Source organism: Fundulus heteroclitus, chromosome 21 (assembly GCF_011125445.2).
Source record: "Fundulus heteroclitus isolate FHET01 chromosome 21, MU-UCD_Fhet_4.1, whole genome shotgun sequence".
NCBI lineage: Eukaryota > Metazoa > Chordata > Actinopteri > Cyprinodontiformes > Fundulidae > Fundulus > Fundulus heteroclitus.
The window spans coordinates 2202492-2230273 of record NC_046381.1 but is presented as its reverse complement, the minus strand read 5'-3'; the positions used below and the strand labels follow the sequence as shown (position 1 = coordinate 2230273).

The 27782-nt window shown below is 41.1% G+C and overlaps 1 protein-coding gene across 1 annotated transcript in view; it reads left to right on the top strand.

The window, feature by feature from the left end:
- The first annotated feature begins 254 nt into the window (after positions 1-254).
- Positions 255-27782, top strand: part of LOC118556860 (cadherin-12-like) — a 118182-nt gene continuing 90654 nt past the window's right edge. The window contains exon 1 of the mRNA XM_036125398.1: positions 255-543. The gene's annotated coding sequence lies outside the window, so the exon portion shown is untranslated. The remainder of the gene's footprint in view (positions 544-27782) is intronic.

Below are 27782 nucleotides of genomic sequence, written 5' to 3'. Positions count from 1 at the left end.
GTGGGTTGGAGAGGGTGGGGGGTGTTGCTCTCCCGCCTTACGCCAGCGCAATCATGACCATCGCTCACCACTGAGCCGGCAGTGCTCCCAAACCCTCCTCACATTTTCTCTCTGCTTCAAACACACACCTCCTCTCTTTTGGTGCATACACACACACACACACACGCACATTGCCCTGCTCACTCAGTCGTCGCTCTCTTCCCCCCCCCCCACCTCCTCACCATTCAGTCGTCGTTCTGCATCCGCTCGGACGCACTCCACTTTAGGTACAGCTCCTGTGCATTCTCCGGCTCTTCCTCCTCAGTGCAGTGCATGCAGTCACAGTCTTGTTATGCTCCAGCCCATGCTCAAAGTGAACGCAGAGAGCGGGACGATGACTGAAACGCACCAAGGAGGAAAGCAGGAAGAGAAAAGGAATTAAAAAGGAGTGAAAAGGAGTAAGAGGGAGAACGTCCCTGCGTAAAAGAAGGTGGAAGGACAGTTTGATTCAGTGAGAATTTGGATTAAACTGGGTGCTTCTCTGCTTCCAAGTTGCCATTGCAGGTAAGTGCATGTTTACATTGAGCCATCTTTTTTTTTTCCTCCTGCCTTTTTGTCTTTCACATGCATGCAAGATTTCAAAATTACAGAATTTAATTAAACAACTCCACACTCACTTGGTTCTCCTCTCAGCTCAAGGTGCTCTGTTTAATGAAGTTATTGCTTTGATTTCCCTTTTAACCAACCCAAGTTGAGCATCCCTTGCCAACCTCCAGCGAAGCGGGAGGAAACGCGTGCCCTTGACAGTGTTGTAATGCGGTTTAACTTCGAGCATCGCCGCCACTTTTTTGGCAGCTCTGCGCCTCCCGTGCCTCTCCGCCGGGGCTCACGGAGCGAGACGATGTCGGAGAAAAGCATCAATTAGACACGTGTCAGGATCCGGCGAGTGTGCCCACGTCAGTTTTTAAAGTCGGGAGTTTCTTTTTTTGGATGCATCTGCATATGAAAAGGGCTGCGCGGCTTTTTAACTCTGTGCTCAACTGTGATTATCTCACCACGCTGTGTCAAAAGGTTTTGGCAAGTTGTTCAGAGCCGTGCTTATGACGTCGAGCCGCGCGAATAGAAGTCCCATCTCATCCAATCAATGCTAAAATGATCTGATGAATTGTGGGAATTAATACTCTAGTCCAAGTGGATAATGTCTGACCTTAATATATCGCACGTCTTTGCTGTTAACAGAGTGAAAACTGTGAAAAGCTAACAGGGTCTACATGCTTGAGAGGATTCCTTTTGTTTGCACAGTCTTTGACAGCAAATGTTGCGAGACTAACGGCAGGCAGGAATCCGGCTAGGGTTAGGGGTAGGGTTAGAAACAACAGGATCACAGATGTAACCTCTAACCCATTATTCGGTAGCAGCTGTTGATTTGGGAAGACAGCAACGGAAAACCAAGGATGATTTTTACTCGATTGGTTTCCTTTTGCTTCCTTTGACGGCTATTAGACAGTAAATGCTCTCCGTTGATGCAATAGCCAGTTTGGATGAGCGAGATTGGAAATACATCAGTACTAAAGCAAAAGAGATCTATTGATTTTGCAAACCCATTCCAGCTTGCAATTACATTAGATATCACGCAACACACCTTGCAAACGAGTAGCAGCCACTTGGGCTGGGATTAATTATTCCACTCTTTTAGACATTGTAAGGTCACGTGCATGGCAGATGTTGCTCGAGAATCTTTCTCGTTTGCTCGGATATAATCTATAGTGAAAGTACTGGGAAAGGGTGGCAGTTGTTGTGGTGTGACAAGAGATAATATGAGAGAAACAGGCTACGGTTAAGGTTACATTTGGAAACTACAGGATCACAGATGTAACCTTTACCCAGTTATGCAGCAGCAGCTGTCACCCCGGAACCGCGACATCCAAAATACTTGACACTGAAGTAAAGAGATCTTCTATTGATTCTGCAAAACCATTGCGAGTTGTAATTACATTAGATATGCATCTCCTCCTGCAAACAAGTCGCAGCCACATGGACTGGCATTAACTTAATCCACTTTTTGGGACTTTCTAGGCCATATGCCTGGCTGATTTCGCCACAGGGATAATGAAGATCAGCCCCTTCATTTTCCCGGCATTTGCAATGTTTTTCTCCTAGTCTACAGAGGTGCCATATGCGGCTTTTCGCTGAATCCCATCCTCGCTCACAGATTAGATGAGAAATAAGCCTTTACCCTCCACTGCTTCAGGCAGGTCTAATGCACCCTTGCTCAAGTGTTTGAGGTGCTGAGTTCTCTTATCAAACGTTCGGCTGAAAACACCTGCTTTGGAATAATCAAATTATACCCCAAGGAGTCTGTGTCTCGGGAAAAAGGAGAAGCCGGACCCTTTGAGTACACAGAGGCTACTGTGCAGAAAATGAGCATTCAAGGCATGCAGTCACCGACCACTCAGGTATTATAACTGCATTAGAAGGGGATAAGTCAAGACACATGCAATATACTCGCAGTTATTAAGAGATGCCAACACTACTGACTGAACTCAGGTGCGCGTGGAGGCAGGTAATTTCACCGATCTGATGACCGAAACCGGATATTCTCCGGAGATGACCTTATTTTCGTGTCCCAATAATGGCGTTTTGTATTCTGCCTCGTCTTCTGTGGTTGCCTATGTTCAGCTCTGCCCCCCTGGTGGAGGCCGGTCCAGCGAAAGGACGGCTTGCAGCATCCCGTCCCAATGTTTAACACTGAGCGGCATTACATCAGCTTATCTTGTTACAGGCTGCACCACACTGCCAGTGTATTTGCACAGATTCAATCAAATCCCAATTGTTTTGCAGAGGAAAATGATTTGTTGAGTTAACTGACATTTAATTATAACTGATAAGCTCCCTACTGATTTCTAGTCGTTTGTTTTTAGGGTATAAAAAACTGCCGCATGCCTCCAAAGTGAAATATGCTAGCACATGCCATCATCGCTTGATTGTTATACGTCAGCCCCCGGAACGCCTGAGCCAACGAAAAGTCAACTCTATCCATGTAAATGTAATAGCTAGACTAAGTGCTCTCTGGTAAATTACAGGATACGTCTACCAATCTGTCATGTCTTCGGATATGCTGCTCTGTTTGATTAGCGAGAGCTGTTATTTATAGACAGTCTGCACCCCTCACCATAAAGCAGAGCTACAGTGATCAGTCATACCGATTTGCCACCTATCGCTGCATTTCTAAGTGCATGTCCGTCAGGAGCCTTGGGGCTCAAATGGAATCAATACGTGAGATTATTTGGAGTCTCCAGACTCTCTTTACCTTGGGCTCGGCAATCTCCGCCCACCACTCAATGGACTCATTTTGACATCATTCCGCTCTAAATGAGGTGTTTCTAAGTGTGCGCGCGTGCACCAAAGTGCATCTGTCGGCGCGCATTACCGTAGCGCCAAAAGATGTAATAAGCTGTCAGAAACTTGCTTCCACACTTTCAAGCATCTGAATGCTAATCAGACAGTGATTTGCTCGTTCCGTCTGCGTCCTCGCAGCCAGTCTGAGATGAAACTATTGCATTGTGCCAGTGTAAACGGGCTTTGTGGCAGGCAGCAATCTCTCCCCCCCGCCCCCCCTACTGTGAGCCACACTCAAAGACCCCCGCGGACCCCCAAAGACCAGACGCTCCCTGCCTCTCCAGACAATCATCAGCAACAGCCCTAAACATCTCAAATTAAAGTCTTGCAGTGATGGATGACTCTCAATCTCCTGGAGATATTGCACACGCTTCTTGTCTGAATGATGGGCAACTCCTCTCCACTCCACTTAGCAATTATTTATATAGATTTGTCTCTGTTCGCTTGACATTTTTTTTTCCCCTTCTTCATTTCTTCCTCTCTGTGGTGAAAACTGTCCACCCCCCCCCCCCCACAGAGGTAAAAAGCTTCACAGTTTGTGCAGTCCTCTTATTCTCAGGCTTTCTGTCTGAAAAACAAACGAATGGAACTTCCCCTGTGGTGTACGCATGTTATCTGAAGCGGGCAGCAAAAAATAGAAGTCGGAAGGATGCAGTTACCTGATGATACCATTTCATATCGAGGACACAACTGTTTTGCCCTAAGAAAAAGACAAAGCTGCGAGCTCGCTATTGTGTTCGGTCTAAGATAAAAGGTGAGGTGGCTCCTCTGAGACTCAAACTGCACACTGTCTGAACACTGATTATTACTCACACATGAGCACCGCTCCGTTTTTATCTCAGAACGTCCACAGTCGGAGGGCTTGTGAAAAAAAACAACACCACTAATCAGCCTTCAAATATTTTTCTTTCCTACAATCCCACTTAAAATCGTTGCTGTTCCCAACCTTTGGATATTTTCAAGGAAACTCCAAGGTGAGATCAGTTTATTGTCTCTGCTTTTTGTCTGGTCAGAAGAAAAATGCTGCTTAAAACACTCCAAGGGAAGTCTTAAAATACCTCAGTGACCCTGGGGCCTTTGTGCTCCCGGGCAGATTTCGGTGATCCCTTTGAGAGATTCAGTGCGCATTCACAACAAACCCAAGATGTGAACAGTTTTGAACATACACCTCCCCTTCCTACAACCCCGATTCACAATCGCAGGCAGTAGTGCTTAGAATATCCAATTGTGGCAACACATCAGTCAAGCCATCCGAACCGTTTAAGAAAATATATTTGATACAACAGTAATTGTTAGGCCTGCTATAAGTGTCTGCATACAATGCTTTTTGAGGTGGGAAAGATTTACCATCATATCAACTCGACTTTTAACTCTTTCTTTAGGCAAGACCCCAGGACAAGAGTAATATGCTAACAAAATTCAGTCTCAACAATTCTGTATGGCATCCAAAATATTGATAATGTTTAAATGATTTTTATTCAGGTGTTTTGAATAAAATAAAGGTGGATGAGGAAGAAGAATAATGCCAATGACTGATTTTAACAGAGAAAAAACATCCCAAAAATAAAAGGTTAAAGGAGTGGAGACAGTGCGAACAGGGCCTCTATGTTTTCTGCGCTAAGATATGGAGGGGAGTTGTGTTATTTCTGTTCTCTAGGTTTCCCCTCACCTCGCTTTCTAATTGGCTACACGTCACATTCACCAGAATTCAACACCCCACACGCTAGGACAAACGACATTAGACATCAAGCCTAGACAACCCAACATGTTGAATATCCCCGATGTGAGGTCAGAGGGGTCCTGACGTTTTACCGAGCACACCAGATCACTCTTAATGCATCACACACGACAGGGATATCTCTTAAGATTATCTTAAGAGCCTCCCCGATAGTTGGGGCATGCCGGAAGTTAAGACCGGGGCAAAAACCAAGGAAATTATCCCGTTGTGTGAACCAGCCTTAAGAATTTTAGCTGTTGTTTAATTAGTCTGCTGAGGTAACTTTTCCACAGGGGGAAGATTCAGATGGTATTTGATTAGGATGTCACCACAATGCCTCCCTTTTGGTGGGTTTGGAGGGTTGTACCCCAGTAGAGAGACCACTGGTTGGACTCCGAACCTGTCGGAGGTATTAGCTATGCTTTCATGCCTTGAAGGACAACCAAGAACGTTAGGGAGTGGGAGGCCTTGGCTTTCATCAAGGATCTGTGACCTCTGCTATCAGACCTTAGATCAGCAGATGACAATGGATACATTAATGAATGCATGCTGTATAAATAGCATTAGGTTTGCTATTTTTTAGACTTTAGTTAGTTTGCAATATTGTAAACCTATTTACATTATATCAAACTAGGCATAACAGGGTCGTATGATACTACTGACAAAAGCAAAAAACATTCTTGAGTAGTTGGTCCATAGCAACTTAAGCTCAGGAGACACAGATTGTGACAGAGAGAACAATATGTTAGACACAAGCGGTGAAACAAGGTGTCTTCTGTCGAGGTAAGGAGCTGGGTCATCTGGAACCAACACTGAAAGGAGCTGAGTTGAATCCTCTAGAGGGAGGGATCGAAGAAGCATCTGATTCTTCCAAACTGAAAACTTCAAGACATCCCAGAATGACCCGGAGAGGGTTGCTGGGGAGAAAGCTGTCTATCAGGCGTTTGGACAAGTAAAGGACAATGAATGGATGGAGAGATGCATTATTTTAGTTTTGCACATTATTATACTTATTGGCATTGATATCAACTTAGATTTATCAGCATATGTATAAGAAATATGATACTACTAACATTGCTCTGATCTGTTGTGATGAAGAAAGAGCTGAGCAGAAAGAAAATATTTCAATTTAGTCTATCCACATTATATCCCGTGCCAGTAAGTAACACTCACTTCCAGACACGAGACGTGGTTTAAAATAATGAGATCCCAGATATGAGCAAATGAAAACAGCATCCTCTGTCTAGTTAAGGATCTTAATAATCCAGCAGGAGCTCAAAATAGAGGCACTTTCCTCAATATTGAAAGGGGGCATGGCCTGGGAAAGCCTCAGGGCACTCTGGAATGACCTGCAGAATGTTGCTGGTGAGAGAAATGTCTGCTTTTCTTGCTGGATGTGTTTGGTCTGCAACTAAACTTTGGATAAGCAGAAAACAATGGATGGATTGTAGAGATGGACACTGATTTTTGCCAACTTTGACACTTGTTAAGAATTTTTTGCTATGGAATCAACCTAATTATATTAAGTGTCCAAAGTGGCATTGTGCAGCTCGCATAATTATATTGTTCAACCCCCAGTGGCATGAATCTAGCTCGTCTGCACGGGTGGTTTGTGCCGTTTTATTTTTTAGTACAATATATTAACAAACAAATTAAAAGTTTATTAAAATGGAGCTTTTTCTATACAATTCAAAGTCTTTGACTTTTATCAAGCACACTTAAAAGCAGACAGGAAAACACTTATTAAGCAGACTTCGCTAAACACAGCAACCTTTTCTTGAGTATAGAGGGACCAATATGCTGTTGTTGTTTCTCAACCACAAGATGTTTTTTGTAAATAAAAAAGGGGAAAAAAAAGAATATATGAGACTGTATGCCTTTCTTTTAATGACATTTGTAAGACTTTTTAGGAGGAAGCCCCCTCCTATAAAGTGACTTCATTATTTTATTTTTATTTATTTTTTTGGGGGGAGGGGTACAGATTTTCCTTCCACTTAACTTTCCATCAATAGCCCAGAATACAGCTTTATGTGAGCAGCAGGCATCTGTTTCTCTCCCATCTATCCTTTTATGCTTCTGTCTGGTTATGTCATGTATCTTTATATATTTTAATATTTTTAAAGACACCTGGGACTCTTCCTTCCTACTTCTTGATTGAATGAAAATCTCTTTAAATCTAGATCTTTAGGCTAATTCTGAGTGTAACCTTAGTGTTTTTTTTTCTTCCATTTGGAATCTGTTTCATATAAACCTTCATGCCGTCTATCTAGCAACAAAAATGGGGCTTCCAAGAACAAAGCAGTCATCTGTTTTAAGTGATGGACTCAGGAAGGTGGACTTTTTGTTTCCAGCAGACAGACCTTTGGCGACAATTAGAGCAAATGGTAGCTTTGCAGACGGGTGGTCTTGTTGTTGTGGTGTCCCCCTTGAATAATGGTAGGGGGAACGCTGAATCGCACTACTTTGTTCATTTCACAGAAACATTGCTCTTATGGTTTATTGCAGGTTATTGTGAGTATTTGAAGGTGTAGCTCGACATCGGTTGTTTAATGTAAGTATATAATATTCTACATCGGAAAGATGGAACTACCTCTTTACCTTTCCCCTACATCTTAAAAAGAATTAGGAAACCCGAATGCCTCTGTTATTTTGTAAAATATCTGATACACAACAGAGAAAGGGTAGGTGGGAAATGGAATCCGGCCAAGGATGTAAAAAAAAAAAATCCCTGAAAGCCCTGCATGCGTTTTATTTGTCGAGTCGCTTCCGTTAAAAGAAGGCCAATTAGAAATATTTTGTGTATATCTACGCAGCTTTGCATTTGTCATTTACCCGACAGTGATGCTCTCATTCCTTGGGACTCATCAGAACAATAAACAGCCCTCTCTGGCTGGACTCGACTCCATAACCTTAAACACAACCCCGCTGGCCCCCTATTGGCAACTGGGGAAAGATTTCCTGTCACACAGGTGAATGACTATTAGTTTAGTGACCCTAGAGGTAAAGTGAGATTGTAATGATTTCTAGAGAGGTTGCCATGGGGCCTTTCATTACGGGGCTGAGCAGATCTGCAGGAAAGTGCAAGGCGAAAACAAATATGGAATACTCCCATTTTGGTGAACTGATTAAATTTTGCAGAAGACTCCGAGGCCATTAGTGGATTCTTTTTTTTTTTTTCCAGTATAGCCCTGCTGGGTCAATAAATACTTCATTTAAGCCTGGCTCCTCAGAACCTTGATAAGTTTGTGTGGCACGAGTCTATCAGCTAATCCTTCAGTAATGATAATAAGAGCCGGCGTGTTATTCGTGGAGCTTGATATTAAAGCTCCCGTCGATGAATTTTATTATCAGGTAATCTGACATTAAATCCAGTCTTCCAAAGAGTCTACTCATTTAAGGTGATATTAGATTAAATCAACACGTTATAATTCAGTATATGTAAAACTGACTCTTGATTGTTTTGTCATATACAAGGCATTTCATATTTTTTCTCGTTTCAATGAAATATTTACGTCTGAGGGGACTTGGGATTCGTAATCCTGATCCCTTCTTTAACACTGCTGATTAGTAGGTACCTTAGGGTTTAACATAAGGCCATATGGTGCCCATCCTATTGTTGCTAAAAATATACTGTGAGATCCAGATCATCTTAAGAAAAAGCTGTTATATGCTTTTGAGTATATACATGAGAGCTGATTACGGTTTTAAGAATGCAAATACTTGTGTTTTCTGCGTGAAATATCCCTTTTATCATCATTTCAAGGTGCTTGAGGTGCTCAAGTTGGTTTTTCTCATGCTACAGAAAAAAGTTTCTTTTTTGTCCTTACTGCACTTGAGCAGGATACCCCGCTCCAGCTTGTAGTCTACCTCTAATGCTGAGCTGCATGCAGGTTTTATGTGCATTTCCCCCCATTTTGCTAATCCATCCCTGTATTATCAGCCTTAGATGCGTTTGGGAATATCAAAATCTGGATTTATCCAGGCAAAGAATGAAAATAAATAAATATGCTAAACAGCCGAAGGTGTGCCTAAAACCGAGAGGGCGCATGATTTGTAATATTTTTTTGCCATACGTGGGGCATAATCTCATGTCTGTATGCGCAATTTAGGAGGTTGATCCCGCTGTATCGCATCGTCTTAATATCATGGCAGATTATCAGGCTTCTGTTTTACTTACAGAAATGAGATGCCAGAGCAGCAGCGGCTGGCTCATACCGGAGCCTAATGTAAAACTCAGTAGGACACAAAATATTAGTCTGCTCCCTTTATGCTGTCGCGACGCTATGAGTATACATTAAAGCTTAACTGCAACTGATGTCACCCACTGTTTATATAACGCAGGCTCCACTTTGGGAGAGTGATATTTATTATAAGCTGTTTGCTGCATTCCGGCTATACTGTAGAGGGAGAAATACAACTGGAACACCTGGAAGTTGGAAAATCAAGAAGGAAAGTCTTTGGCGAATGAGGCTGCCCAACGCTTCCACTTCGGAATCCAATATGGCTGAATACAATATCGTTTGACTTTCCTAACCCTAAATATTTCACTAACTTCAACCAACCTTGACGTATGGTTGCCTTCAGTAATACATTTCTATTTTCTCCATTTTAAAGTCTGACATTGTGACTCTTTAGACAGTTACGGACAAAACATTGTAGAATATTTGGAATCAAACACCTTAATTCTTACGCTTTTTGAACAAAAAGAAAAGTACTACATTTAGTTTTGGTTGCTAAAAATAGTTAGCCTGCTCCCCTACTGTAAAAAAAAAAGTTTACAAATCCAGCTGATTGTAATATGCTTCCCTGGTCTGACTGCTGCACAGTCGAATATATCTAATTTTTGCACAGCGTCCCTGTGATATGAGCAGCAGCTCGTCTGTAATCATTTTAGCAGCAGCTTTTATAAAGTACTTGTTTACTGGATTGTTATTACTGCAGGATAATCTCCAAGAGCACCAAAAGCAACAGCCCTGATAAGCAAAACATAAAATGTCAAGAAGCAATTTGTCGTCATCCAAGAGCAATATAATCTGAATCCTTGCGTTTCACTTTATTCTGTCCGTCCAACGGATAACCTCTGATGAAAGAAATACAAAACAACAACAAAAAAAAAAGAAAAAAAAACTAAATCTGTGAAGCGTGGTCTTGGATGGGAGCATAAGGACAAAGAAGCACTTTGCTCTTTATTCATTCATGCTTATCTTCAGACAAATGCCTTTGTGGAAAATGTCACAGAGGAGATAGCCGAACATTGTTGTCTGCTTCTTAGTTTGCAGTTCTCAGGAGTGCCGGTCTAACATAAAATTGCCCATTCACCTCCAACGCACTTAAATCACAGTGACTCTTAAGGACATCTTTTTTGTGTACAGGGCTTTTTGACTTAATGGCCTACCATTTCAAACCAGTTATGCCTTAGACAAACCATGAACCCGGGAGGTGATAAAGCTTTGCACTTTTTCCATTAAATAGAATAAGAAATCATCCTGACAGACTCTAGATCTTGCCCCGTAGGTGAGGCTTCTTATGGGCAAGACTTCCTCAAGGTCAGCTTGATCGGCAGCGCGCTACACTCGTGATAAATAGGACGCGGCGCGTGGGGGGGAGAAGACGTCAGCGACGTGAAAACAAGAGGAATGAAGAGTCACATAGTCAACGTGACGAGTCTACCTGTAAATGGAGAGCACGGCGAGCTGAAGACTCCTCAGCGTTGACCTAAATTGAAAACAGCACGTCTCCGGATCCTTATTTTAACGCTGTTGCCATTAAAGGCGGAACGAGACATGAAATTCCCTAATGACAAATGCCGTGGCCTTGTAAGATAAATAACGAATGCGGAGTTGTCCTTTGTGTTTAGTTCACACCATAAGTAAGAGCCTCTCAGTACTTGGATGCATTTTATAGTAAAATAAATGTAAATGTTAATGAGTGGATGAAAAACCTTTGGGTCACTGTATCTTCAGTCAAGAACATGCTTGTTTTTGTGCGGGCCTGTCTGCAAAAGGGCCATTCAGTTGCACGCCAAGGTTGCACAAGAAACTTCAAAGTGGCTGTTGATCAGGAGAGGAGAGCTGCAGGTGGCGTCGGTTGCTACCTGGTTACGAGTCGAGGCTTTTCAACCCAGGCTGGTTGGTCTGGGTTAGAGTGTCTCATGTTGGATGGCCCCAGGAAACATCACCACTGATGTCTCCACAGGCATTAAGATGATTATATATATATATATATATATATATATATATATATATATATATATATATATATATATATATATATATATATATATATATATATATATATATATATATATATATATATTGTACTTAACAAGAAAGCATCCCTATGAGGGTGGATTGCACAAAGTTGCACAGAGAGAAGTTGATATGGAAGCAGATTCTGGATTTTTACAAATACAATGCTTTGCAAATGTATTTAATCTCCAGAACTCTGTTAGTTAGTTAAATTGTGATTATAAATGACAGGTCAAAACAACTGAGAGGGCAGTTGTAAAGTGTAACCAAAAGGAAGTATGATTTTCCAAGGTTTTTAACTAATAATATTAATTTATTTAATGCCCCCAAAGGAAACAATTTGTTACAATATCTTCTGCTGCCAAATTAACCGCTACTTTTCTGGGGTGTGTCCAGCTTTTAACATCTAAAGTATCTAGAGAAGAGTATCCATCCATGCATCCATTTTCTGACCCGCTTAAATCCCTCATGGGGTCACGGGGGTTGCTGGTGCCTATCTCCAGCGTTCACTGGGCGAGAGGTGGGGTTCACCCTGGACAGGTCGCCAGTCTGTTGCAGGGCAACACAGAGACAAACAGGACAAACAACCATTCACACACGCACACATTCACACCTAAGGAGAATTTAGAGAGACCAATTAACCTAACAGTCATGTTTTTGGACTGTGGGAGGAAGCCGGAGTACCTGGGGAGAACCCATGCATGCACAGGGAGAACATGCAAACTTGGATTTGAACCCAGAACCTTCTTGCTGCAAGGCAACAGTACTACCCACTGCGCCACTGTGCAGCCCTAGAGAAGAGTATGATATGAATACAATGATCCCAACCTTAGTCAGATGGGCTGTTTGAAAAGTCAATCAATTTCAGGTCTTGCCACAAATTCCCAGTTATGTACTTTGACTAGGCCATTCTAACACACGAATATGCTTTGATCTAAACCATTTAATTGTAGCCATCTTGTTTTCAAGCATAGTCTGCTGGAAGATGGACCTACGCTTCATTCTTAAGCTTTTCACGGGTCCTTAATACTACCCTGAAATGACGAAATATGGCGGTTGCAGCACCATGCTCACACATCCAGAAGATTAAAAAAATCTCCATACTCACCTTGTGCTACTATAGTAAAGCTTTTTTTGAGAAATATACCAGCTCAGGATGTACACAGGTACACAGATGACATAACATACAGACACTTCCTGGATGTGGATGGACAGGAAGCATCACCGCAGCATGATGCTGCCACCGCCATGTTTCACAATGAGGGTGGTGTGTTCAGGGTGATGTGCATTGTTAGCTTTCCACCAAACAGCGTTTTTACCCAAGGGTGCCCAAGGAGAGTCCGGATGAGCTTCTATCCTTCAACCTTAAGATACATCGCCTCTCCAACACACATCAAATGGATGGATCCTCAGGTCACAATGCCGATGAGAGAACTGCACCATTTGAGTCGGGTGTGTTGGGGAATGGGGTGCTTATAAAGGGTTGCAAGATAATGGTTTACAAAGGTTTGCTGGTTCTCCAACATATTTTATCACAAGCTGCAAAATAAGGACTTGTTGAGGCTTCCTTTCATCAATAGCTCTATGTTAAGAGCAATAAAGCCCAGATTTGTGGAGCATATGAGTAATAGTTGTCCTGCTGACAGATCCTGCCACCAGAGCTGTGGATCTCTGCAGACCCTCAGAATTATGAGGGCCCCCCTGTCTGTTTATCGGATTAATGTCCTCATTTACTGGCCGGTCAGTTTAAGTGGACAGGCAGGCCTTTTGTAGGTTTTCTGTTGTGCCATGCTCCGTTTTCAGACTGAACAGTGTTCATAAGTTGGGTATATTGTTTTATATCTTAAATCATCTTTCTCCATGACCTTCCAGCTGTGTTCATTGCTCTTCATTATCCTGTTTGTTCACTAATGTTCTCTAACAAACCTCGAAGGCCTTCACAGAACAGCTGGATCTATGCTACAATTAAATTGCACACAGGTGGCGTATTTACTAATTAAGGTGACTTCTGAAGGCTACTGGTCACACCGGATTTTATCTAGGATTGTCAGAAGGAAAGGGGCATGTGAATTTTCCTCGACTTCACTGGATTTTGCTTATTTGCATTGAGATCATACAAAATCCTAATAAAATCCATTCAAGCTTGTGCATGTAGTGGTACAGAATTTGAAGAAAAGGAAAAAAAAAAAACTTTTAAAGGGGGTAAGAATACTTTAGCAAAACATTGAACAAGCATTACTCTGCATTAGACAGATGCGTCTGCTGCAGGAGAATCATCCATCTCGCCCTTAAGTGGTTGCTTTGTTAATGACCGAGATGGAGACTGCAGAGCAAAAATCATTGCGTCCTATAAATCTGTGTTTGCAATAATTAGAGGTATATCTTTTCCCCATTAACAACCCGTTCATCAATTGCTAAAATATTGCATCTGCAATGATCACTTTTTTTTTTTTTTTTTTTTGGTTAAAGTTTGTTTTAAAATGTATTCAGGAGAATTTATTATAGAAATGATCCCTTGAAGAATAAACACTTGCTCTAAAGTTAATTTTTTTTTTTTACCATTATCATGATGTATGTTGTATTGTTAAGTGTTCAAACAGTTGTAAACTCGCCCAGGCAGGCACCTGCACATTGTTAATGCTTTTACCATCAGCACCCTAAGTAGAATTAAAGTGGAAGCCTCATCATCTTAATGGACTTCCCCACACTCTCTTTCAAGGTTCTTCACCTGAGCTGAGCTCTGAGTAAGACGAAGCAAAACTCCGCACAGCAGCCCGAGACCCTTGAGGCTCGGCATTTGTCAGTTGTGACCTAGCCGGCTGAGTTTTGCTGATGAGCACGGGTCTGTTGACTTCATCGCGTTGGAGATAAACAACAATGCGCTTTGTCACCCTTCTGCAAGCAAGGCCTCCGCTCGCCCCATTTCTTATTGTCTACACGAGCCACTGGACTGACATAGCCATCTCTCTTAAATAGAGCCATAAATCACTGGAGTTATGTGTTGGTGAACATCTTAAAATGGGGAAAGTTTTTTTTTTTTTTTGCTACAGTAACTTTCAGGGGCAAATGCTATTTTTTTTTTTTTTTAGACTTCATACAAGCGTCATGGCGGACATGATTCTCCTGGATCCGGGCCTCACTGGTCTTACAAATACACGTTTTAATGTCTTTGTATTAATACATCGCTTTTCCAGTCCTGCTTTTTATTTCTGAAGCTGTGGCTCAAGACTGAAGTCCAAATCATTAAAGCTTTTTGAATAAGTAATCGTGAGTAATTCATGAGCAACGTTTTATGCTTAACCCTCAACAACAACAATAACAAAGCAACCCCTGGGATTTGCAGCACTGCACTCTGAAAAGGAACAATGCACAAGTAAGATTCTGCAGGATACACCAAGGCACAGAGCTAAATGCTTCTGCGAGAACAAAGAGTAATTCTCCAAGCTAATGATGGCATTCAAAGGGTCAGTAGGGTCTCAACATTATGTTACTGTATATTATGTGATTTTCTTCAGCCACAGTAGAGTACTTTAAAAAGTCAGAAATTTTAAACCACAAAATAATATCCACCTGGGGCTTAACATTCAGTAGTAGCACACATATTTCTCTTCTTTGTATATTACATCAAATGAGAGGAATTCCCTTGAGTCTCTACAGATGACCGGAAATAATTTTTAAGATGGTAAACCAAATCCCTTAATTAGAAGATTTCTTCAAATAGCCGGAAAGTTTCTCAAGATAACAGCAATTGCCTGAGAAAACAGGAATTTCTCCCCAGAGAGTTGATGGGAACATCTTCAAATATATCATTGCATGATAAATGAAATCCAAAAACAGGAAATAAATAACAGACCAAGTTTCTCCAGATAAGAAAATTGATAATAGAGAGAAAATCCTGAGATTTCTGTGTGGAAAAAAGATAAAAAGAAAGTCTAGAGATAATGAGGAGAAAGACAAATAAAGAAATTCCAAAGAAAGTAGGACATTTTCTTGGGAGAACATAAAAAATCTTGAGGAAAAAAAAACATTTAAACAGTGAAATCTCAAGAATGAGAAAATAGCCTAGTAGAAAAAAAAATGAGAGGAAAATCTCATGATGGAGAAAATCCCAAGATAATGGAAAAATCTTGAGATGACCAGAAAGATTTAACATAAAAAAAACATTTTCAAAAAGCCTGAAATTCCTAAAATACCATGAAAATCTGTGCATACAGTATGATCCATCCTAATGTTATAGTTTATTATTCGATGTCTGATATTATCTGTATGCATGCAACAAATCTCAAGAGTGATGATCTAGTAGTCTGACAGTGTGTTGCTCATCGTTTCCTTATGAACAATGAGCAAACTATGAGCTATTTTATTTTTTAAACTTTCTCTTTGGATTACTCAAGAACAATGATTCAATTTAAGTGCTTGATCATAGCTTACACAGCCGAGTGAGATCTGGCAAATTTGACTCACTAAAGCAATAAAAATGCAGAATCTTTACCGCAAACCTCTATGTGCAGTTCAAACATGAGGCTAAGAACTTGTTAGGTTTCCCCCTGCAGAGATCCCTTTGCATGTTATCTCAAAAAAATATGAATAAAACATTCCGCAGATGTTTGGCTCGGAGCCGATCGCATCTCGGCCCGGGACGCATGATAACCATGTCCGAAAGAATTAAAAGAAGACAAACATCGGGTACATGAAGCTCATTCAAAAAGAGCATGGATGATCTGCCGTCTTATCATATGAACATGAATTACATAATTAGCTGTGGCTCTGGGGAAATCACGATTTGATGGTTGAAGCAGCTGGAAAAAGGGTGCAGCATAGAGTCGCCACATTAGGCAGATGATGCCTCACAGTAGCTGCTCATCAAAACCTAATAGTTTCTTCCTCTCTCATGATCAAAAGAAGTCAAAAGGGAAGATGCATTTTTGTGTCATTAAAGAGCAGATTCACTCAGATGCTTTTGATATTGGAACACTTTATCACAATGCTCCATCTTTACAGCATTTCGTTGGAGTTTCTAGTAATATTCAACAGATCAGGATTGGCGCTGTACATTTATTCATCAGCCACGAGGGGAACGACACTCAGGATCTTTTAATAACGCCATGTGCTGGAAAACCATAGGCAAAAAGCATTTATCTTGATGTAACCGACATGCACCACCCACCTGAAAATTGATAAACACACACACACACACCATCCGGTGACAACATGCTACGACAGCATCTGCCTCTTCCAGCTCTACAACACACCCCACCACGCGACAAACGCCGTTTAGAAACGACAAGTGCAACGCGACAAAGAGCCTGAGGCGTTGACCCAGCTTCCACGCTCCCTGGATCCCAGCGCGATGCTGCGTCCGCAGGATGCGCCATAAAACACACGATGGACTGTAAATACCTCACATATGTTCAGTGGACGTTCTAGCAGGAGCTGGTGCTGGTTCTGGTGGCACTAGATGGCCATGCTTTTAATGGAGGGATTTTAGATTTATTCTCGAGCAGCAAGAGTGGACACCATGCTAGGCTTCGAAATTAAATTGTCGTTAAAATTTAGTCGAAAGGATTGTGGTAAAGGATGATTCACCATCTGTGTCAATAACATCACTGTTTTATCAAAACATGTTGACATCAATGGAAGAGAATAATGAAATCACCATGCAGTGTTTTTATTATGTTATACTGGGAAATAATTGACATTTTCAAAGGTTTATCCAGCTTGATTCAGACGATTACAGAAATGATATCAACTTTGGACTCAAATCCTGATGGATGGTGACATATTCTTGTCATGTTAATGCTGTTAAGTTTGTCAGAGCTTCTTGTTTTTTTTTTTTTTTTTATCCAGCCACTCTTAGAGAATTGACGGCAGAGCCATCTTTCAGCCAAATCATTCTCTCTTTTCACCATGTATGGTGCTCAAAATAAAATCAAAACACCACCACATTTTATCTGGATTGTTGGAGGGAGTTGTTGTTGAATGTTTTGAGCGAATCTCGATTCATGGCCGTTTCCTTGGGCAGAGATGACTCTGTCTACTTCCTTGGATGAGAAACAACGCCACCTGAGGAATGTATCAGGACTCCTTCCTGTTGGCGCCAAAGAAAACTCACGGTAACTCTCGCCTTTTCTTTTGTGGACAAATGATTCTTCAAATGTCCAACGATTGGAAGAATTCATCCATCGATTTATGGTATTCAACCTATTCAAGATTGAGCCGATAATGGGTCCAACAAGCTTCCTTCATCTCTGTGTCCCTCATTCGGAGGGGTCACAACAGGTTCCAATCTGAGGAGTTCTTAAGCTGTGCTGGGTTCTCCCTACTGGTGGGACATGCCCAGAAAACGTCCAAAAGAAGCAGGAATTTTAACCGGAAGCCCAAATAACCTAGGCCGACTCCTTTTAAAGTAGGAGAGCAGTGGGTCTACTCAGAGCCTCCTTCCCCCAGGAGATGCAGCTCCTAGTCCTATCCACGGCTGAGTTCTTTATCGCTACTGAGGAAGCTCGTTTCAGCCACTTTTACAATATCAAATGAACATATGTGGGTAGGAACATAGACAATCAGTAAATCCATATTATTTGAACCTGTCCACCTGAGGCAACGACTGATCCCCAACCTAGAGGGAGAAGTCCACCCACTCTGGCATGAGGATGCCTAAAAAAATTAAAACTTTGCACCAGTGTCTTTTTTATTTATGAATTTATTTATTTTGGGTTTTTTTTTTGCTGTTCACAAGGTCATCATAAAAAAGTCTGCCAAGTTTGAGCACATTCCACAGTGATTCAGCACTCAAACACTCTTGGACCTCCTTATGCATTGTCACTACAACTAAGCCTATTTTCTATGAGCACTTGGTGATCTAGAAATGTCCTTTGAGCTGCGATATTCTTAGAAATGTTTTACGAGTGAGACCCTTTTGATGCCAAACGATAGTGGCTGCATGCTATTTCTGAGGTAGCCACTGCTAACGCAACAGGACTCAAAGCACAGCTTCCCTCGTTTTGTAGCAGTCTGCTGATGAGATTAATTTCAGCCGTAGACTTTTACAGCTTTGCTGCTGCTTTTATATAATTGTCTTTATCTTTGTACATTCCAATGAAATGTGTCCTCTGCATTTAACGCCTCCATTAGGGTGCAGTGAGCTGCAACTGTGCAGTGCCTGAACAGCTTTTTTTGGGGCTAGAGGTCTTGCTCAGGGACTCAGATTGGCTGTCTGTGGGATTCGAACCAGGGAACTTACAGTCTTTACAGGACTAACCACTGGATCCTTAGCCAATATGACTAAGCTGAAATAAAGTCAGCTTTCATTCTTGTGTTAAAATACAGATTTTTTGTTTTAAGTTCACCTTTTTAGGCTGTTGCAGTGAACGATGATATATTGTGTCAGTCGGAAGCAAAAGTTATGCTCAACAGACCATAACTTTTGCTTAGAAGTCAAATATTTTGGCCTTGATCGTACAGTTTAGGACAGAAGCCAAAAAATTAAGAGGCCTTAACTATTCTTCACAAAATGTGTATTTATTTTCTTTCTTTTCTACTCAGATGTAGAGATAGTGCTATAGAAAAGCTTCTGTGTGTGTTTCCGTTTTGTATGTACAAAACGGAACCCACACAGAAGTATCTAAAAGTTTGTGTTTTCAGGGAACAATTGTTGGGAAATTCACAATAATCTGTTCCAGCTTTAACATTTAGCACACTAGTTGCTAAATAAAAGGGAGAAACAGTAAACGTGATAGAGAGCAGAATGTGAAGCTATTCATAGGCTTTTCATGGCATCTCTTGGCATTAGATTCCACTGATTCAATTTCTCAATGTAACTCGCAGAGAAGGATGAAGAACTCAGAAAAAGCAAGAGGGACTTTTAGGGCCACTGCTGTTGTCATACTTTCTCTCTGCTGGTCATCCCAAAAGGCTTCGTAAGAGCAGAGATTTTGTTGAAGCAAACTCGTCTGCATATGCGGTGGCAGGGTACCTCAAAGGAGAGCCTACAGCCTCTTGTTTATTTGAATGATCAACAACACAACGAGACGTTGCATCATTCAAAAATAACGAAAAAGCTCCGGCTTCTGGACAAGACAACACTGCATTCATAAGCAGAGATTTTTCTCATATATAGGCCTCCATTTGGCAGACGAGAAAAATCTGTTTCATTCTCTCCCCATCAGTGTGAGTCATGAAACCCATGTGTAGCATCTTCAAATATTTTTTTTTCCCCCCCTTTACAACCCTTTTGTATGCTGTGCCATCACGTACCGCTGACCCAAGGAGACAGAGTCATTACAGAAAAGACTAATTCTTAATCCGGGATACTGCTAGCTCATTATTCTCTCTCCCCGTGGCCTCTCGTGCGATAACAGTTTGATTAAGGCGGTTATGTCACCTGAGAGGCTGAGGGAGCCCACCTTTTAATATTACCTGGCTGAATCATTATGCCAGCACTGCTTCAGGCTAATAATGTTGAACTGTGATGCTTGATTGCAAATGCCCGTGGGTCCACGGGTGGCGCAATCTGGAGTGGCTCTCAGAATTACTAAACATTCATCAATAAACAATATGAATTAAAGCTGCCAAAGCTAATGCACTTTTATTTTGTTGGTCACAATTTTAAAGTGTGCAAACCTGCGTCTTGAAAGGGTGTCTCCATCGAAAGTTAATTGACATTTGGATTACTAATTTTATATAATCGTGGCTTGAGTAAAAAAAAAAAAAAAAAAAAAAAATCAGACTTTCCCAAAACATTTTCAGCTCAATATGAGATAAACACTAGATTCTGACCTTTTTTGAAAATATTCAGCAACTATTAAAATAATCAAATCATCTCCAAATATTCAATTATAATTTTATTTTTATTTTACATGACTCCATGTCAACTTTCCCTCACACGCTGCTATACAACTTCTAGTTTTCTGTCAAGTCACCCGAGAATGAAGAGTCCATTCTGATATTCACTGGCATTAAAAGGTCTGCGCTGAAATGTTCTGTAAGGGTCTCTTTACTCTGACATCTCTTTAATAGAACCATTTGAACTCATAAAAACTAACACGTGTAGCCATAACAGGTTTCTGCCTTTCACTAATAAATCCAGTCATATTGAATAAATATTCGGGATGGAGCCCGGAACGATAAAATAGTCACATTGAGCTCTGTGTCCAAGCACATTAATAGAGAGGCGAAGGAAAGGAAAATATGTGATGGGAAAAAAAGTGTACAAGCAATAGAGAACAAAACCCATTCAAAGATGTGGTGTAGATTGACAAAGAGGGGACTGCAGCTGGACTCAGTGCTTCAAGAACCACCAGACAGATTTATGCAAGACCTGGCCTCAGCTGTAGCATTGCTTGCTGGTATTTGTCCACTGGGTTTGGTTTTCTGAGGTCAAAAAGGTCAATGCAGCCATTTACCAGGACGTTTTAGAGCGCTTCATGCTCCCTGCTGCTGACCAACTTTATGGAGATGCAGGTTTAATTTTCCAACAGGACTTGGCACCTGAACACAGAGCTAAAGCTACTAGTACCTGGTTTAAGGACCATGGTGTCCCCGTTCTTAATTGCCTGACTTTAAGGAAATATATGGGCTATATATGTGCTGTCACATCACATAGAAAGATGTGATATGCCAGACCTAACAATGCAGAAGAGCTGAAGGCCACAATCAGAGCAACCTGGGCTCTCATAACACCTGAGCAGTGCCCCAGACTGATCGACTCGATGCAACGCCGCATTGCTGCAGTAATCCAGGGAAAAGGAGCCCCAACTAGGTCTCCCCCCTCTCCCCAATCATCCTCCTTCTACGCCACCTTCCCTGTGTCCGTTCTCGCATCATCTCTCACACTTTGGTTTGCTGCAGCCATGGCCACGGACCGGTCCAAGCTGCAGCCGATCATCCACTCGGCAGAGGTTATTGGCTGTAACTTCCCATCTCTCCAGGAGACGTACATCTCTAGGAACTGGAGACATACAGCAGGATTGCAGCCGACCCCTGTCGCCCCAGACTCAGACTGATTCAGTCCCTCCCTTCAGGCTCGGTTTAACGGGGACCTCTCTCGACCAGAACAGTTTCTTTCTCCCCAACATTGGCCCAAGTCCCCCCAGCTGACACCCTGACCCCCGTAACTATTTTATTGTGTACATATGTAAATAGTCTCTATATATACGGTATTTGTTATCATGAAAAAAATAAACACTAAACCATCCTTGTTCTCCGCTTCTTGTTCATTTTAATATCTGGTGCGACTTATGTTTGGAAGAATATAATGACATCAACAAATATAGCTCATAAAAGCCTAATTTTACAGCGGATATCCAGCCACTTCTCATGGTTTTCTTGATAATAACCCAATCATTTAAATTCTTACGTCAATAGCTATGGCATTGTGCAGTGCTTTCAGGAATTCTGTGTTTTCTTTCTTCTGTTTTAGTCACATGATACACACGAGTTAGAAGTTGATTGCATAACCATTGTTGTTGATGACTGCAAATAAGAAATTGAAAACAAGGGTGGTGCAATAATTTGTCCAATAACTGTGTAGACAACTACCTCTTTTCACATTCTTCACATTGTGGTTGTTTACCGTTTTTTTGTTTTTTTTATCTTTTTTAACACTACCTGGAAATAAAGTGTCTCTTGTTCTGATATGGGTGCTAGTATGCTGTATTACTGTGCATCAAACCTGTCTAGGACAAAAAAAGAAATACAACCTGTGGACAATATCACGTAGGGGCCATTTTTCAACATCTTGCTTTCAAAGTTTGGCAAACTATTTAAATGTTGCCTGGGATTTTGTATTTAATGGCAGTAGCTGCATTGAGACTCTTCAAAACGACAGACACATTCCTGATTGACAAATAAAAACAAATCTTGCAGACAGTTCCTTTGTAATGCCAAACATTTTACCATTCATCTATTTTTTGGTTATTAGATGTGACTTGAATGAGGGAGAACTGTTAATGCAGGCTTTTAGACTTGGTTGCATGCGCTGAAACTGAAATGTGGAGAGACAATAATCCACTTGGTCATACAATGCAGGAACACTTTAAACAAGCACTCTGGAAATACATCTCATCTTTGGAAGAGGTTAAACTACACTGCTCAAGTCTCTTTCCCAACACCTTTGAGGTCAGGCCACTCCAGCTTAATGGTGAGGCTCGGTGGAGGCTTCATTAAATTGTCTATGACTTGAAATAGGGGGTTAATGGCCTGAAAAACAAATCTGAGGGAGGCAGAAAGGCATCGGTCCGTGATTCTTAAATTACTAGGTTGGTTCTTCTCATGCTAATACATTATCAAGTAATGTTTAATTCCTAATTAAGGTGACAGAAGGAAATTGTTGTGTTGCCAACATGTGTGCATGGGCCTTATAATAATTCTACCTTTATATAGGTAAAAAGTTGTCATGGGCTCATAACAGCCTTCTTACAACCAATGTAAGCAAAACCAGTTGGGCTCCCTATGCAGCTCTAAGCTTTTCTTGTATTTCAAAAAATAAATCAAAATCTGTTAAAATTGACACATTTGGAGCCCCATGGACACTTCATTTTGTCCCGCATCAAACCTTTGCTTATTGTAAACCCTAGACAGTCTCTTTTGGGGCCGTTCTTTTTTATACCCCTTCTTACTTATATAGAGTCCAATTGCCGACGGTGGCTGGGAAGTTTGGTTGATCTGTAGTGTCTCCATAGGCGCAAGTTGATTTGATTTTAATATTCTTTTAGGAAAACCCTGACATTTTAAATTATGCAAAGCATCTATGGTCCATATATGTTTTTTTTTTTTTTTTTACCCAAAGTCACCCTGAGAATCAACATGTCAATTATGTAAATCTGGGGATAACCTCACAAGGGGGCCGTTTTTAAAGCCCTTTTTACTCATATAGACTCCATTTATGGATGTCAGCAGAATGAAATGTTCTACTTCCAACACAGTGAATTTTGCAACCAATTCCATTTTAAATGGCAGGACTGTCAATGAATTCTACCAGTCGCGTCTTTTGTGTGTGCTTAATATGCTGACAATAAGTGTAGGCGGCAAGTCAAACAGAACATTAAACTGCCGTCTCTCAAATGCGCCTGAGTGGCCTGAAACTGAAATGTAGAGTTGCAATATTCCACTTGGCCGTACCTATAAGAACACTTCAAGCAAACACTCTGGAAATACATCTCTTGTCACTTTAATTAAGTGCGGAAAAAAACCAGTGAAGTATCTTTCTGAGGTCAGGCCTCTCCAGTTAAAGAGTGCGGCTCAGCGGAGGCTTCGTTAGATTATCTGTGATTTGAAATAGGGGCTTGACAGCGGGAAAACAAATCTCAGGCAGGCGGAGAGGCATGGCAGTCAAATTGTGGCCAGAGATAAAATTCTCAGGAGAGGAGATTATCCCACAATAAATAAAAGACATGTAGCAGCTGTTTATTTGGGCACGGCGGTTATTACTGTGACTTTAGGGTGAAATCCCCCTCCTGTTTGGATGCAAAGTTTTAACTTTGCCCCATCCTGTCTTCAGCAATCAGAGCCCGGGGGAAGGGGGGGGGGGAGTAGAAACCCCAGAAATAAGAGAAATCCAGCAGTTTCAAGGAAATTATCCAGCGTAGCAGCCACCCTTTAAGGAACTGCCTCTCAAAGTGGGGCCTTTCCTATTTGCACAAAAAGGTATCACAGGTTAAAGTGGGCCTTTTTCGCAGGCACTTATCTGAGAGTAATATCACCCAACAGTAGCGCAGAGTGCAACGCTGCAAACATCAATGGCTCGCAGCGCTTATTGCTAACGGCGAGGTAGATGGGATTCCGTGAGCCGTATCGTTTTGGATCACATGCCGCGGTCACCGAGGGCCGCCTAAGGCAAAATACTAAACAGCCTCCCTTTTGCTTGCATTCCTTTGATCTTCAATAATTAATTAGATGATTATTACACTAAGTTTTCACTGTGTGTGTGATGTGCATAATAGGCCATTAGTCTGGAAATGGTGTGGTTGGGACCGTCGAGTTTCTAACACTTGAAAAGTCAATGAAAAGCTCTGAGGTGATGTTTACCCCCGTGTTTGTCTGTCAACTCCTCTTACATAAAACAGTCTGCGCCGCCGAGATGCCGTGCATGGATTACACACACACACACACACACACACACGCAGATGAATATTACCATTAGGCTGCAGCATAAATAGAAAACACAAACATCCATTAGCATAACGAATGTGCTGATCATGACTATACATCAGCGAGCTCGACCCTAATGCTTTTTGAGTTTATCTTTGCCCCGATAATGAGACGAGGCTTAATGTGAGTCTGTGTGTCTAATAACCCATAACTGCATGAAAGAAATATTTGCTTTGTCTCTCCCTTATTTCGGCTTTTATTTTGCAGCACGGCTGAGCAGAAAATGTACGGCCAAAAAAAAAGAAAAAAAAAAGTGAGGGAAACGGTGGAAGTCAGAGACTGGAGGTAGACTAAGAAGCAGTAGCACAGTAACCTGCTGTAGTGCTGACATACTCTCTGAAATGCCCCCCCCGACTACAGAATCATGGAGTTCAGCTGCCTCATTTTAGGTTCACTGACTTGGCAAAACCCACCGTTTAATAAAATTAGGTGCAGAGTGCTTCGTCTTGAGGTTTCATTCAAGGACATAACTCCAATAAAGGAGAAAGCTGTCGGGCTGTTTTACGGAGGCGATTTTATCGTTCCGGGCTCCATCACCTAAATATTTCCGTCTGCAGTGTTTTGCAAAAGTATTCACCCCCCCCTTGCCTTTTTATCCATAACATAGAGCTGGGCTTTATAGAAGAGTGGCCATAAAAAAAGACATTATTTTGTGGGAATAGGAAGAAGGCGTGTTTTGAGTTTGCTTTTTAGTATCAGGTTAGACTAAAGTAAAACTTTTCAGCCACCAAGGATGGAACAATGTCGGGTGCAAACCTAACACAACATCCCCACGGTGAAACATGGTGGTGGCAGCATCATGCTGGGGAGGTTTTCAGCATCAGGGACAAGGAAAACGGTCTGAGTCAAAGGAAGGATAGATGGTAGTAAATACAGGGATATTCTAGAGTAAAATCTGTCAATCTGTCTGCGGTTTGAGACTGGGACGGAGGTTTGTCTTCCAGCAGGACAAAGCAGTATGTTAAAGCAACACCCAGGTGGTTTAAGGGGAAATATTCAAATGTTTTGAGATGGCCTAGTAAAAGTCCAGACCTCAATCCACTTGAGATTCTGTGGTTAGACTTGAACATCAGAGGTAAGATGTGGTGATAGAGACTGATCCAAAGCCCCTGCAGCTGTCATGCAAAAGGTGGCTCTACAACGCAGTAACGCAGAGGGGCGAATAGTTGTGCACGCTGAAGGTTTCTGCTGTTTTATCCTCTATCTTGTTTACTTAATAAAAAATACATCTTCAAAGTCGTAGGCGTGTTCTGCAAATTAAAATGGTACAAACTCTCAAACGATCCTTTTTAATTCCAGGTTATGAGACAACGAAAAAGGCCAATGGGGGCGAATACTTTTAATAGGCACTGTATATTAAAGACATTATTTTGTTGTCCCACAGTAGCAAAATGTGGGGATATTTTGGAAAATGGATATTCACCCATGATGAATATAAAGTATTGTTTTATATTTCAAATTATTGATTTGCATCCAGGGGTTCATATTTAGATGAATAAAATATGAAATGGATCAAAAGAAGTCGGATTTACGAGTTTAAGTACAAGTTATAAGTTTAGTTTAGTCTGATCAGAATCCAATTTCCATCAAAAATGAATTATGCAGATAAAGAACAGAGTAGGAATTAAATAAAGTAGTTGCAGTTTATAAATTTGTAGGCACTCTATTAATAATTGTTGATGGCCTCAATCAGTTATGTACAATCTGAGCCAGTGCTTCTGTTTGCTTTTCTCCAGTTATCTAAGCTCATGCAGAACATATTTAATATGACAAAAGCCACCAGGTTTCCTTTTTTTATCAATACGCAAATTAATACCATTGTTATCAATACAAATGTGCAGCTGATTTCATTTATATTGACAGAAAAATAAGTAGTGGAATGAAGTAACATCCGGACAATGTAGCACACACAGCAGACAACCAACCCCCAAGGAGAGAATTTTGCAGATATTTTGTTTTACGTGAGGTATGAAATAGTTTCTCCTGAAAATCGTATTTTTACAGCAGTGATTTCCCCTAAAAGAAGTGTTCTCATGTCACAACAATGCGCGCCACATGGCTGACATTCCTCAGGTATATATATAAAAAATATATCAATTTTGCAAATGATGCCATCTGCACCTTTTTTCAGCATTAAAAATTCAGGCAGGTAACATTTCCATGGTGATGGGATGTTGCTCCAGAAGATGCAACAGCACCTGGCTGCAACCTGAAATGTTGTTCCCGAGAGGGAACTCGGCCTGAAAACCTAAGGAGCCGCTTGACATCAACGCAGAGGCACTTGAAAAAGGACATTTATCAAATACATTAAAACTACCCCGCGTTGTGTTTTTATTCACTTCGTGATGGTTAATTTAGCTTCTTTTATGGCTTTGGAGGCATTTCTCAGCAGATGCCATCTCAACATTTATTAAAAAAAACCAAATATATCAAAAGGAACGAAATGAGATCTTGTGCTACAAGTTTCTTGCAGTAGTTGAGTCTTTCTAGGACAGTGCTTTAGAGTTGCTGCATCAGTCCCAACTTTTACTTTTAGCCCTTAACCATGTGCTCGTCGCCCTGTTGTATCTATGTTTAAGATACATATGAAAGGAAGGAGTCCCTGAAGATTTTTTTTTTAAGCTAGCACCATATTGTCAACACTTGTAAACATTTTGACTGCCTTGTAGAAATGGAACATACAGAGAAGACAATTTATAATCTGTGTGAGAATACCACAACTGCCTAACAATGCTAAAGATAGCATGTGTTGTGCAGCTTCTTGCCCGCTCTATATTAAAGAGCTATATCACAAGTTTAATGGACACTGGACTGCATCCTATTGTTTCTGTTTTGAAACCTAAAATAATTTGCATGTTATCTAAGCCATTAAAAGGCCTTTGTTGGGCAGTAGTATAAAGCTTGATGCTCCACATTACTCCAGACTTTTTGAATTGAGAAAGCTTCCTGGATAGGAAGCGAAACATCTTCAAACTACGGAAAACAAGTCCAGTTGCTTTGTTTTTTACTTTTTTTTTTTTTGGAACAAAAATAATTAGCTTGAACCTGAAATTAATTCTCTAAACTAAACTGACAGAGGTTTTTGAAACTTTTATTCAATTCACGAAAACACACAAATATGGAGGATTGTCTATGTTTTTTTGTTTTTTTTAATTTTATTTTAGGGGCTACTTTAGATTGAGAGGAAGATGAAAATTCAGGATACAGATGTGTCAAATCTGAAATGTGCCACACTGATTATGAGATTATTTTAAACAATTTATAACTTGTAAATCTTCAACAATCAGCCTTGA